This window comes from Nicotiana tomentosiformis, chromosome 3 (genome assembly GCF_000390325.3).
Source record: "Nicotiana tomentosiformis chromosome 3, ASM39032v3, whole genome shotgun sequence".
Classification (NCBI taxonomy): domain Eukaryota; kingdom Viridiplantae; phylum Streptophyta; class Magnoliopsida; order Solanales; family Solanaceae; genus Nicotiana; species Nicotiana tomentosiformis.
The window spans coordinates 29,396,118-29,411,146 of NC_090814.1; positions in this window are offsets into that span (position 1 = coordinate 29,396,118).

A 15,029-nucleotide genomic window follows, 5' to 3' on the forward strand; every position below is an offset into this window, starting at 1 on the left:
ATTTCGACAGCATCTGTTATAGATAGATACTGTGGATGAGATAGAAACCACTTGTCTACTGCTGGCACATAGGCTTCGGATGAATCCCACATTTTGTACCATTTGCAGTGGCCTTGGAGGGCTAACCATGGTAGTCCTTTATGTCAATGGGATATGAAATCTGTGGAAAAATAGAAGGAGTATGGGTATTTGCTGCTCACTAGAAAACCTCTAGCAGAAATAATCATATCCTTCTTTTACTGGCGCTGGGAGGATTTCAGCTCTATGACCATATGCATGCCACTATTGATGTATAAACCACTGAGGGAATTCAGATGTTAATTATTTACTCCAGAGGATAAACCATGAATGCTTTTCAAGTTGGTTTAGAAAGGTGAAAGCATTCATCCATGTTGCTTGGTAGTCGTAATAATTATAAAATTGCGGATCAAAAGGCTGAGAAACTCTTTTGTATTTGGCTGGATGGGTTCCCCATTCTTTTGGTGAGATTATATTTTTAATCCACATCGTAGTATGTGTGACACATGATTGAGTCTGCTTTTATTCTTGGGGCTTAAACAAGCAGGATCTGGTATCTGTGAGTATTTGTGGGTGTTTTGAATGAAATTGGCTAAAGGGCTAAGTATTTTCTTAGCTACCTCTTGGAGGTTGGAATGCCAGAATTCTGGTTCAATCTGAATGAGTGGGTAGACACTTTCATTCTTAATATAAGTAGGTTCCTCGAAGGAGGAGCCTTTATTTGAAGAAATAGGTTGTGGCACCGGTGAAGAAAGTGCCTGATTGGTTATAGTTTTTGGGATGTTGGATAGACATGCTGTACCTACAATGGGGCTTGTAGCCTCCAATAAATTTTGTGTGGTGCTTCTAGCAACCACAGGAAGTGAAGAGGCCGTGTGACTTTGGGCCGCCACGGAGTTGGAAGAAGATGCGTGTCTTTGTGCCGCCACATTGGAACGATAATTTTTATATACTTGGTACTGATCTCTCAATTATTTTTTAAATAGGCCAGGCATGGTCATTTGATCTTTAATTCCCATGAGTTGGCGCCATTACATGAATTCTTCTTCTGTCCAAGGAAAAAATAGGGTCTGTGCTAGTTGAGTTTGAGCTTGTTGAGATTTTTCTTCCTCAACTAGGTCTGCCCATTTTTTTGGACTTGAAATTGGAATGGGTCCTGAACTTCTATCATACGAACTTGGGAGACTCCGCTCATGGCGTAGTCTGATGGCTTTTTATATTTGGGCTGGCTTGGTCCAGCTGCACCTTTTGAGAGTTGCTGGAGGCAACTAAAATGGTATGTTTTTTGGAAACAACATCTGTAGCAGACTGTTTGGGTACTGCTTCAGTAATATTTTCCTCCGGCAGAGGAAGAACATGTATTGAAGGATCTAAAATTTTTGCTTTCTTTTTTCTTGGCATTTTATCTCCCCTGCAAGAATTCTCGGGTAAGAAAATTCGGAATACAGTTTGAGCTCCCTTTGATATATTCTATATCAAATTCAAAAATAGATAAAATAACTTGCCATCTAGCAAATATATGTTAAGAAGCATGATTTTGTACATCCTTTTGTAAAACGGATTTCGTATCTTTACATTAAATTCTTAACAAACATTTTTGATTTATTAAATCAGCTTGAAATTTAGAAATGCACAAAACAATTGCTAAAATTTCTTTTTTAATTGTAGGATAATTTTGTTAGAAATTATTCCAATGTTTTGATGCAAATACAACAATTTGCTCCTTGTCATATGTTTTTTTGCTTTAAAATGCCACCATAACCATGTGATGCATCAGTCTCAGCTATTTTGAATGCAGAAGGATCAGGGAGAGATAAGTAAGGAAGGTCTTTGACTTTCAATTTGATTTCTTTGATAACGTTGGTGTGGACTGAAGTCCACGGAGGTGGAGGTTTTTTCAACCTATTGTGTAGAGGTTTTGGCAAATTGCTAAGGCTTGGAATGAAATCTAATACATAATTAACACATCCTAAAAATATTTGAAGCTGGGTTTCATCTAAAATTTGGTCAGAAAATTTGTCAGCAAATTGTACGGATCTTTGAATAGGGACAATGGTTCCCTGCTGGATATTTTTCCCAAGAAATCGGATGTTGATTTGAAAAAGACTATATTTAGTCTTTGATAAAACTAATCCATTTTCTTTGATAACATTAAAGAAAACCTTTAGATGTTTAAAATGTTGAACTATGCTAGTAGAAAATACTAAAATATCATTAATATAAATAATAATAAATTTTAAAAAAGGATTAAAAATTTCATTCATTATCCTTTGAATTCGGAAGGAGCATTTTTTAAAATCAAATGGCATTATATTCCATTCGTATTGTCCAAATAGTACCGTAAAAGCAGTTTTATATCTTTTCTTGGGATCTATTTGAATTTGCCAAAATCCTGATTTTAAATCAAATTTTGAAAAGATAGTTGCAGCATAAAGCTTTTGAAGTAAATCCTTTTTATTTGAAATAGGGTATCTAATCCGGCGAAGTGCTTTGCTCAAAATTTATAATTGATGACTAATCGAGGGACACCTCGTTCAATTTTAGAGTTTTTATTGACGTAAAAGGCAGCACAACTCCAAGGGGATTTGCTTGGAGAGATGATGCGTTTTTCAAGATCATTGATTTCTTTTTTACAATGAATGGTTAGCTCGTGATTCATCTGGATAGAACGAGCTTTTGTGGGGATAGTTTTTCATCAAAGTCAGGTTCGTAAGGGAGCCTAACAATGTGTTTCTTGCGATTTCAAAAGGCTATAGGTAAATCAGCACAAAGTTCTTCTTGAATTTTGGTTTCTAAAGTTTTTATCTTGGATTGGAGAGAAGAATCTCGAAATTGTTGTTGTAACCTTTGGAACGCTACTTCTTCTTTGAGAAAATTGATTTGTGCTTCTTTACCTTTTATGGTAGACAAGAACTTTGCCATCAGAGGTCTATCAAAAGGAAGAAGGGTTCTACCATACGTTCGATTAGAATTTCTTGTTTTGTTACCATAAAAGGTATGAGCTCCTCGATGAATGGAGTACCTAATATAACTGGATTATTAAGGTCTTTTACTAATAGAAAAGAACTTGAGGCTGACAATGGAGAATTTTCTAGGGAGGTTCTAACTTCTACATTGGAGAGTTTGAAGCTAATTCCTAGTTTCCTACCGTTAGCATCTCTAAGACCTTCTTTGGTTTTTTCAAAGAATTTGGTTGGAATGAGGCCTTCTTGTATGTAGTTGAGATCTGCACCTGTATCAAATAAGGCAATGATATCCAAGGTAAAGGACTTATTGACAATAGGGATGACTCCCATATGCCATTTTCTTATGGAAATTCTGGAGAGGTGGTTGATAAAAACTTCTTGTTCAATTGGTTTAGTTTCAGTTAGTTTAGGCTCTTCAGGTTTGGTAGAGAGATGTTGGAGAACAAGACGGTCTAATTCTTGTCTAGCCTTAATTTCTCGAATTTCTTCCTTAAGGAATGCTATTTCAGTTTGGAGATCTTGGATAGTTACTAACTTAGGTTTTTGGAAAGGGAATCTACTGAGGATATTAGTAATATTGTAGGTATTGGCAACTTGAGGATGATTGGAAAAGACACTAGAAGAAGATGTAGAAGGCTTATCTATTGTTCGTTTGAATTGCTCGAAATAATACTATTTTTGCTCAGAGTCTTGGAGATTGCTTATTATTTCAAGAAGAAGATCTTGTTCTTTAGAGAGAACATTAATCGCAGGTTCCTCTTGACTAGACTGGGATGAAGATGATTTTGTGTCATCATCTTCGAGTTGGTTAAATTGTTGTTCAAGTTCATCATCAGCAACATCAGAAGTGTCACTATCTTCTAATAAAAGTTATTCGATCTGGTTAAGAACATACTAATCTAAATCAAGATTTCTAACTTTGTTAGACAACTTGCAGTATTTGGCTATATGACATGGTTTGTTGCATTTTAAACATTTGCCAGAATTGGGAGTTTGGAAGTTTGTTGATTTATGTTTACTGGGAAAGGTTTTGAATTTAGAAGGAAACAATTTGGTCTTCCTAAACTTGGGTGCAGAATACCTATATTTCGTAATCTCCATATCGTTGGTTGTTCGTCTCTTATGAGGCTTTTTACTTCAAGGTGATAAACCAAATTGTTCATAGAAACTACCTAGATCTCGGCGAGTCTGTGTTCTATCTTTGGCTAATTGTCTCAATATCTTATCATGTAGACATATTTTGAGAGCGACATGTTGAATGAAACTGGTAAGTTGGCCATAGGTGATTTGTTCGTAAGCAATAACATCACCAGAATGCTGATTTTGGAGTTCTTCTTTAACTAAATCCGTAAGAGACTTAGGTAGGCCATCTAGAAATTTTTTCTTTCCAATATGGGAGATTTCCATCATAGTTTTCGTAGATTCGGCTTATACCATCCGAAATCAGAAAGGCTTTTACACTTAAGGTTGTTAAGTATCTCAGAAGATCTTTCCCTAAAGATACTTGGACTACGTATGAATGTTTTGATAATGGTATAAATCAGGGTGTTGGTTGAATCAGGAATGGTAAGGTCATCCTTAAGAATTGGTTCTCCCGTTGATTCAACTCGGGCACGTAAGAGAATTTGGTTCTTATCTTCTTCGCTAAGATGGGTATCCCACCGTCCCTTAAGTTAACCTGTGAAACCTGGTACTAAGACATGGGTAGTAAGCTGGCCAGAACAATTATGAGAAGTTCGGTCCCCTTGGTATCAGAGCCATAGGGGAAAGTAAGGATTATTATTCTTGTTTTTATGTGGTATTGATAGATCAAACTTAGATCTATAGATATATGGCTTTTTTTATATATCTTTCTTAAATCTTATACTTTTTAAAGAAAATCTCTTAAGGTTGGCATTGTGATCTCTCCGGATCTACACTGTAAGCAGTTTTTCTGAGAAAAGTGGATATGATAATTCTCAGTTGACTTATAGATGGTTATTTATAACCTTTGGGTCATCTTAAAGAACAACTTCTTAAGAAGTTATTAGATTTAATTATTATATATAAGAGAAGACATGTATCCATATATTTGATTTTTAAATCTAACTTTTCTAAATAATATTGAGTTAAGAACTTGAATATTATCCTTGTGGAACTCAATGGTCTCTTGAACCAAGAACGGTAAGCATTAAAGTTGTCATCATCAATTTTGGTTTAATTACTTACAGATCTAAGCCATGTCTTTCTTCCACCCTTTCTCCTCCCCTTCAAAAAATTCATTCTCTTCTCCAACTTTTTCATCTTCCTCCTCCAATCCCAAACTCAAAGAAGAAATTAGCTTTTCTGATTTGCAGCAATCAATTGATGACTGAAATATCCCTAAACATCCACAGTCCACAACTTACAAGTCTTCACGATGGCCCTTAACCAGTGATTACCATATTTCTACAATTGAGCAAACCATTCCTCTTGAATCAGATCATGAGGAAATCAAACTTTTGAAATCCAAGTCTATAGAAAAATATAGGCGAAAATACAATTATCTCCATTTTGGTTTAGTATAAATTTTAGCTAGACCTCTGTCCAGGGAAGGTCTAGACACGTCTCTACTCCTCTGTCTTAGAGATTCTAGATTTTTAGACTTCAATGATTCCCTTATAGGAATGGTAGAAACCATGAGTTTTTCTAATTTTACAGTGTCTCTTAGAGATAGAATTATCTTAGATTCTTTAACTCTTAATGTTAAAATGACTAATTATAAAACCAAAATTAGATCCTTACCGGTAGAAATTATTTATAGAATAAAGTATAAAGCCATGAGTTCAGCCTTTAATATTGGAGCCATGAAAATCCTCCATAAAGGTGAAACTGTTCTTTTCAAAATAGATCTACAAAGATCTCATCTGTCAATACCAAAACCTATTTCTTGGAGGCAAGTTTCTCTACCACAAAACTGGTTACTACAAGATGCTACTCAGGCTGAGAAATCAGAAAATACTACGGTCTCTCAGATCCAACAATATTCTAGTGGATCTGTAGACATCTCCTTCCAAAGGTCCCTTAGCCAAAGAGTCTCTATCTCTTCCTCTTCGGCACAGTCTGAGATTCAGTCTGAAAGACATTCAATATCTTCCTTTTCTTCTAGGATCGAAACTATTAATTTTAACTCTAGAATCTCACAAGCCAAATATTCTGTAGAAACAGCCCCTCCGATAGAAGTTAATTATGAACAACCTCAATCTCCCACTTACTCAAATTTAGGTGCTGAATTAGGTGTTTTGGAAAAAGATTTTCAAATTGATAAAGAAAAACATCGAGCAAATTGTTATTCACAAGAAAATATTTTCAAAAGAACTTGGTTTTTCCAGACTTTTCAAGGAGACGAAAGAAAAAATCTCCAAAGTATTTACTATGAGTCTTTAAACTTCATAAAAGAACAAATTAATTTCTTTGAATGGTTTGAAGCTTATGCTGAATATCACCAATTAGATTTTCCTTTTTCTAAATCAGTTAACGTTTCAACAATTTGGAAAACCTCCTCTGGAGAGGAAGTCATCTCACAACTTCCTCCAACACAAAGATTTTCAACAAGTTATGCAAATACTTCAGTAGTGGCTAATCCTTTCAAATTAAAAAATGAAAATGAAGCTATTATAGGCAAAGATATTAAAAATAAATTTTGAACAAAATAATTATACAAACAAATATTTACAATCTCTTGGTGAATATTTAGTTACAAAACCACCTTCAGCATCTACTAGTTCTAAGCCAGCAGAAACATCCACTTCTTCAAACCCTTTATTTAAACCTTATGAGATCCCTAGAACTTTCGCTACGGATTCGGATTCACCAAGCTAAAGACTATCCTCAGTTCTCTGACCTCCATGGTTCATACAGTGCTCGTCCGGGTCAATCATCCTTCAGTGCCCTCCCAGCTCAGAGTTCATCTCATGCTCTATCAGTTCAGTGTTCGTCTCTACCAGGTTCTTCTAGTAGTTATTCTGGTTCTAGAGGTCTGATTCAGTCCCCATCGCCATTGTTGGATCGGGGTTGCTTTGAGTGTGGAGAGTTGGGCATGTGAGGAGGTATTGTTCCCATCTTATGGGAGGTCCAGTTCAGTAGAGGGGTGCTATGACTTCTGCACCAGTTACTTCACCACCCGCTCAACCAGCTCGGGGTGGGACTCAGGCATCTCGAGGTCGCCCTAGAGGGGGAGGTTGATCAGGTGGTGGTCAGGATTGATGCTATGCTTTTCCCGCTAGGCCAGAGATCGTTGCTTTAGACATAGTGATCACAAGTATTGTTTTAGTGTGCCACAGGTATGCTTCAATATTATTTGACCATGGTTTCACTTATTCATGTGTATTATCGTATTTTGCTTATTATTTGGATATGCCTCATGATTCCTTAGTTACTCCTATTTATGTATCTACGTCGATATGTGATTATATTATTATAGACGGTGTGTATCGGTCGTGTGTGGTGACTATTGGGGGATTGAAGACGAGAGTTGATCTTTTACTGCTTAGTATGGTTGATTTTGATGTGATTCTAGGCATGGATTGGTTGTCACCATATCATGCTATTCTGAATTGTCACACTAAGACTATAATGTTGGCGATGCCGGGATCGCCCAGGATAGAGTGGAGAGGTTCACTAGACTATGTTCCCAGTAGAGTGATTTCAAACTTGAAGGCCCAACAGATGGTTGGGAAGGGATGTTTGGCATATTTGGCCTTTGTGAGGGAATTTGGTTCTGATACTCCTACCATTGAGTTTGTTCCGGTAGTGTGAGACATTTCTGATGTATTTTCTCCAGACCTATCGGGCATGCCACCCGATAGGGACATTGATTTTTGGATTGACTTGCTAAAGGCCACTCAGCCCATCTCTATTCCTCCATATCGTATGGCACCAACAGAGTTGAAGGAATTGAAAGAACAGCTTCAAGAGCTACTTGATAAGGGATTAATTAGGCCTAGTGTGTCACCTTGGGGTGCACTGGTTCTGTTTGTGAAGAAGAATGATGGTTCTATGCAGATGTGCATTGATTATAGGTAGTTGAACAAGTACCCTTTACCCCGCATTGATGACTTATTTGACTAGCTTCAGGGTGATAGAGTGTTCTCTAAGATTGATTTGAGGTCTAGTTATCACCAATTGAAGATTCGGGTTTCTGATATTCTAAAGACAACATTCAGGGCCCGATATGGCCACTACAAGTTCCTTGTGATGTCTTTTGGGCTGACCAATGCCCTAGCAGCATTTATGCATCTGATGAACAGTATATTCCAGTCATCTCTTGATTCTTTTATCATAGTATTCATTGATGATATACTGGTGTACTCACGTAACCAGGAGGAGCATGCACAACATCTGAGGATTGTACTATAGACGTTGAGGGAGAAGAAGCTTTATGATGAATTCTCCAAGTGTGAGTTTTGGCTAGATTCTTTGGCATTCTTGGGGCACGTGGTGTGCAGTGAGGGGATCAAGGTAGATCCGAAGAAGATTGAGGCAGTTTAGAGTTGGCCCAGACTGTCTTCAGCTACTGAGATTCGAAATTTTCTTGGCTTGGCTGGATATTATCGTTGATTTGTGGAGGGTTTCTTGTCCATTGTTGTACCTTTGACAAGATTAACCCAGAATGGTGCCCCATTCAGGTGGTATGATGAGTGTGAGGAGAGCTTTCAGAAGCTCAAGACTGCCTTGACTACATCACCAGTTCTTGTTTTACCTTCAGCATCGGGTTCATATACGGTGTATAGATTTGGCAACCATTGTTCATGCATCATTGATTTGGAGGCATTATCTCTACGACGTGTATTTTGAGGTATTTATTGATCATCGGAGTCCACAACACTTATTCAAGTAGAAGCATCTAAAGTTGAGGCAGCAGAGATGGTTTGAGCTGTTAAAAAACTATGATATCACCATTCTGTATCATCCTGGGAAGGCCAACATGGTGGCTGATGCCTTGAGTAGAAAGGCGGTGAGTATGGGTAGCCTTGCATATATTCCAGTTGGTGAGAGACCACTAGCATCAGATGTCAGGACTTGGCCAATTACTTCATGAGGTTAGATGTTTTGGAACCTAGTCGGATTCTAGATTGTGTGGTTTCTCAGGGAGCGTCAATATGACAATCCCCATTTGCATGTCCTTAAGGACATGGTACAAAACGTTTATGCCAAAGAGGTTTCTGTCAGAGATGAGGTGGTGTTGCGGATGCATGGTCGAATTTGTGTGCGTCACGACCCAAACCGATGGGCCACGACGGGCACCCGGTACCTTGCTCAACCGAGTACCAACATAACGTATCTTTTCGTATCATGCTATCATAGGTAAATGAGATGGAAAGGCTGCCGTGGGATAACTAGAATAAAAAATGTAATACCAACTTATACATAAGGCATACGGGCCTATAAGACCAAAATGATCACTCGTACACTAAACGTAGGCCGACAAGGCCATAAAATCTTTTACGTACATGACATATGTCTACAATCCTCTAAGACTAGATAAATACTATAAAAGTCGGGACAGGGCCCCGTCATACTAAACAATATATGTCCTAATTATATTTACCAAATAAGCAACTCCGGAGTAAATGGAGCGCACCAACACCTTCCGCTGCGCTGATAGCCTACTTGGAGGACTCTCAACTTGTCTATCGGGACCTGCGGGCATGAAACGCAGCGTCCCCAGGCAAAGGGATGTCAGTACAAATAATGTACCAAATATGTAAGGAATGAAAATTAGTAAACAATAGACATGAGAGAAACATGGAGTAAAAGACTCAACATGTAAGTCTGAATAAATATATATGCGTATAAATGTCATACCATGTATAGGTATATGCATACATAACATCATCAAGCCTCTGAGGGCATCCCATCATATCATCTCGGTCACTGTGGGCAAAATTATCAACGTATACCAGCAGATCAGGTGGTGGTGTGTATATAACGCCGTAACCTTTTCCAATATCCCATATACATATAATATACGCGTATATAACGCCATCAGGTCATGGGTCAATGTACATGTATAAATGCATGAGATGCATAAGAAGTGCGTTAATAAGATTTTTCGGAATGTCATAAGATCAATATGCCTTTGATTAATATCATTAAATAAACTTTATCAACTTACGTATTTTCTGAGACCCATGAACAAATAATAGAATAATAGGACACATGGGGAATCAAGAACGTAGGCACTTTTAGTACTTTTATGAATAGAGTAATTTATTAAAGTTGTGCATTTGCTAGTTTCATTTGTATCGTACGGATCATGCCAAAAGGAAAGAAGGGATAGCCTTAACATACCTGAGTCGATTTTCTTGACAATTTCTTTAACACGCGTCTTTTGGGATAAAATACGTGACGGCGGATCGAAATAGGGAAAAATCTGTATGGTATTCTTGAGAAAGATTGCATCGTACTCCCATAGAATCGCAAATCTCATGCTTTATCTCATTATGAAGTTTCAAACGAAGTACTTTTGAGGTTCCAGCCGTACAAAAATGTCTTAGCAATCAAGGTATGAAAATCTCTTATCTTTGAGGTTTCAATTATCTTAGCAACATAAGTATCCCACATAGAAGGTGTATTAAAATCTCTTATTTTTGAGATTTGTGGGGCCCACCTTTTTGTGATGACTAAGCCATAAAAATCTTCCAAATGTGCCACCTATTTTATGAATTAAGAGTCACCAAATAGGGCTTGATTTGCTGCCACGTTTGGGGGGGGGGGTAGGCTTATCCAAAATTATCCACTCATTTCCTTAATTAACTTGTTAATCCTCCACTAATTCAATAATTAATCAATTACCTACATAATTAAAAATTATCTCAAATTACTTAAAATACTACTCACTTTTAACATACTTTATACATCTTACCATCATGGTCATGTGGTACATTGTATGGCACTAGTCCATAAATACGGGGTATTATAGCATAGATCATATTTTATCTCAAAATGTCAAACTTTGACAAAACTCATTTTCTTCGATTTGCTTACTCTCTCACCTTCACAAAATTACTTATCACTTGTTTGAAATAGCATAATACTTATATCCTCCAAATAATCTCATTCCCGAGCTTACGTCGATCAACTTACGACGAAACTTTAACGTACGAAAATGCGGGATGTAACATCTCATTTTCGAGATTTCATCAATTTACTTATGGCATACTTTCACGTACAAAAATATGGGGTGTAACATCATTCCCCCCTTTGAACATTCGTTCTCGAATGTTGACTGATGCACTTAATACTCTCCTTGCCATCTAGGCAACTGTTCTGTGAATAAGTCCAAAGGCCAAGGCATTCCCCTCTTTAGGCCTCTTTCTCACACCATGACTTGTGGTCGGAATCCTTCCAATCTCGTAATTGTTGTTACCTTCTGTTATGCAGTATGTACGACTCTGACCTTGTAAGTGAGCCTATGCGACTCTTTTCTCCTTTTCCCTTCAGCTTTTAGCCAATCTCTAGGCCTCACTTTGTAAACATATACCGAATTATAACAAGTTGTCCCTCTAGGCGTCTATGGGTATACTGAAGTTCTTCGCTCGGTACTTTGTTAAACTTACTAATACTGTTACACCCCATGTTTTCGTACGTGAAAGTACGCTATAAGTAAATTGATAAAAGCTCGAAAATGAGATGTTATATCACGCATTTTTGTACGTTAAAGTTTTGTCGTAAGTTAATCGATGTAAGTTCGGGAATGAGATTATTTTGGGATTATAAGTATTATGCTACTTCAAACCAGTGATAAGTAAATCCTTGAAGGTGAGAGGGTGATCGAGTGGAAGAAAATGAGTTTCGTCAAGTTTGACATTTTAAGGTAAAATTCGGCCCGAGCTAAAATACTCGGTATTTATGGACTAATGCCATATAAGGTATCACAGGACTATGATAGTAAGGTGTATAAGGTATGTGAAAAGTGAGTAGTATTTTAAGTAAGTGAAAATAATTCTAAATTATGTAGGTAATTGGTTAATTATTGGGTAATGGGACATTACCTAGTTAATTAATAATTAGTGGTGGATTAATTGAAGTCTTTGGATAAAGACTAAAGCAAAAATGTGGCAGCCCCTTTGAAATACATTAAGTGACTCATAACTTGGCATGAAAGGTGGCCATTTAAGTGTCATACACATGACACTTCCGTAAGCATAATTAAAGTTTGGCCTTGAGATAATCAAAGGGATCATATAGCTTTCTTCCAAAATTCCAAGTTAATCGCAAATCCAGCAAGAACAATTCCCATAATTATGTTGGCTTCAACGGACATTACTCTCGAAACAAAACAATTTCAACGAGATTTCTTAGCACCGTAGCAACGTGAGATTTTGCGATTCTAAAGGAGTACGGTACAACCTTTTCCAAGAATATCATACGGATTTTTTCCTACTCCAGGTATATTAAGGCTATCCCTTCTTTCTTTTTGGCATGATACAAAAGAAACAAGCAAACGCACAACTTTCATAAACGACTCTATTCATAAAAATATTAGGGGTCTCTATATTTAAATTTTATATATGTATGTCATCCAATTATAGTGTATTACCGGTTGGTTTGGTATTATTTTTGTCATGAGTTACATCATTGGTCAACAAATTTGATCATAAGATATTTACTGCGTTCATATGTATTTTGGACTAGCTGGCCATTCTTCTTAAATCTTAGTATTTTTAATTGGTCAGTGAGAGTCTTATTGAGTACTGCGATTTCCACAACTTTGTAATGTAGCTTATAAAAACAAACAAAAGACATAATTATAGTAGTACAAGATGCAGAAAACGTAAAGTCAGTTGAATTGACTAGCTAGATTACGTACTAGGATTATAAAGTACGTGGTCCCCCCACTGCTATTGACTTGTTGATAAAGTTTATCCAAAAGAAATATTGAGATTATTAACATATTTTCATGCATTTCATTTATACATGTATATTGAACCATAACCAGATTGCGTTATATACGCGTATATTATATGTATATGGGATATGGGAAAAGGTTATGGCGTTATATGCGCACCACCACTTGATCAGCTGGTATACGCTGATGATTTGCCCACAGTGGCCGAGATGATATGATGGGATGCCCTCAGAGGCTTGATGATGTTATGAACGCATATACCTATACATGGTATGACATTTATACGCATATGCATGGCATTGTAAATATTATTGATTCACAGAGTTATTCAGATTTACATGTTGAGTATTTTACTCCATGTTTCTCATGTCTATTATTTACTGATTTTTATTCCTTACATACTCGGTACATTATTTGTAATGACGTCCCTTTTGCCTGGGGATGCTGCGTTTTATGCCCGCAGGTCCCGATAGACAGGTTGAGATCCCTCCAAGTAGGCTATCAGCTCAGCGGAAGATGTTGGTGCGCTCCATTTGCTCCGGAGTTGCTATTTGGTCAGTATCATTAGGACATGTATTGATTAGTATGGCGGGGCTCCGTCCTGACTTTTATGACAATTATGTATTCTTAGAGGCTTGTAGACAGATGTCATGTGTACGGGTATTTGTATGGCCTTGTCGGCCTATGTTTTGAGTTTATAAATGATCATGTTGGCCTTATAGGCCCGTATGTCACGTGTATGAGTTTTTATATCAGGTTGGGTCATTCTATGTCAGGTAATTCCCTCATGTTTACTCTGTTTATCTCATGACGCTCCTTTTGGCCCACTTACCTATGATGACGTAGTAAGAAAGATACGTTATGTTGGTACTCGATTGAGTAAAGTACCGGGTGCCCGTCGCGGCCCATCGGTTTGGGTCGTGACATATCCATTCTCGTCACTTTCTCACTCGCCCTTTCTTATCCGTACTCCTGTCTTCCTAAAACCTTGTCGCTTTACCATACTTTAGCATGCGACCTACACATATCTATTTATATTATTCGCAGCCTTCCTTCAACTTGCTTGCACCATAAATTTCCTTATGTTATTCTGGAACATCAAGAAAGACATCACATTGTCTCCAACTCTTCTTTGCTCTCTTGACTATATCTCTCGATACTTAGAAACCATAGGCTGTAAGATATGCCACTGACGATGCCGCTATCATTCCTGGATACTGAATTCTCGCGCTTCTAGTCTTCTATCCGAAGTATGAACTGTGCACAATCTTACATTTGAGTTGTTCACCTTTACCTTACTTACCTTAAAATCTCGCATCATATCTTCTATCTCTTTGATGACCTCCCTTCCACATAGGTATAATTCACATCCATAACTTGAAGCTCGATTATAACACTTGCACCTTTGGTGCATACACAATTCGGTGGGAGATTCATACTGACTTCTTATAAGGCTGGTACTCTTCTAACTGGCTTTATCGTAGAGCCGTTATAGAATAGGGCTACTGTACTATCTCTCATGTACCTCTGATATTAAGAGTGATTCTGCAAAGTTCTCAATTATGATGTCTATAATTTTCTAGGTCCAATAATTAGACTCCTGATTTACTTAGTTGATGTAACTCTTAAGTTTCCTCTTCTTTCTGATCAGCCTTTATGTAGGCTTAAGCTATCTTCCGATCTGTGGCTCCTGGTATTAGTTATTACTTTAGCCTTTCATAGGCGTTATGGAATATCCATGATACAATCCTCTACTGATTCAATCCTTTGTCTATGACCTGGACTCAATTCTTTCTTTTAACTTATACCGGAGACTTCTACGGCTGTATGATTGTCAACATATATGCTGCATGGATAATATTCCAGAATCTTAAGTGCGTTCATAACGTAACTAACTTTGGATCATTGATCGAATAATTCTTTTCATTCCTTCACAGCATTCTGCCCCTTTGTTGCGTGCATACTTAGCTTATCTTAGTTCCCATGCATGTTGGAATTTTCGTGCGACTCATACGATCTCAAATATTACTTTTGATTTTACTTCCCGTTCATTAGCCACGGTAGGTGCCACTTTCTTATGGAGTGCATACAATATTGTTGTGAGACTGTTGTTACAAGACCATCTCCTCTTTAGGTCATTGTGCTTAGGTTGAAGCCTTCTTCCTTATTTCCTC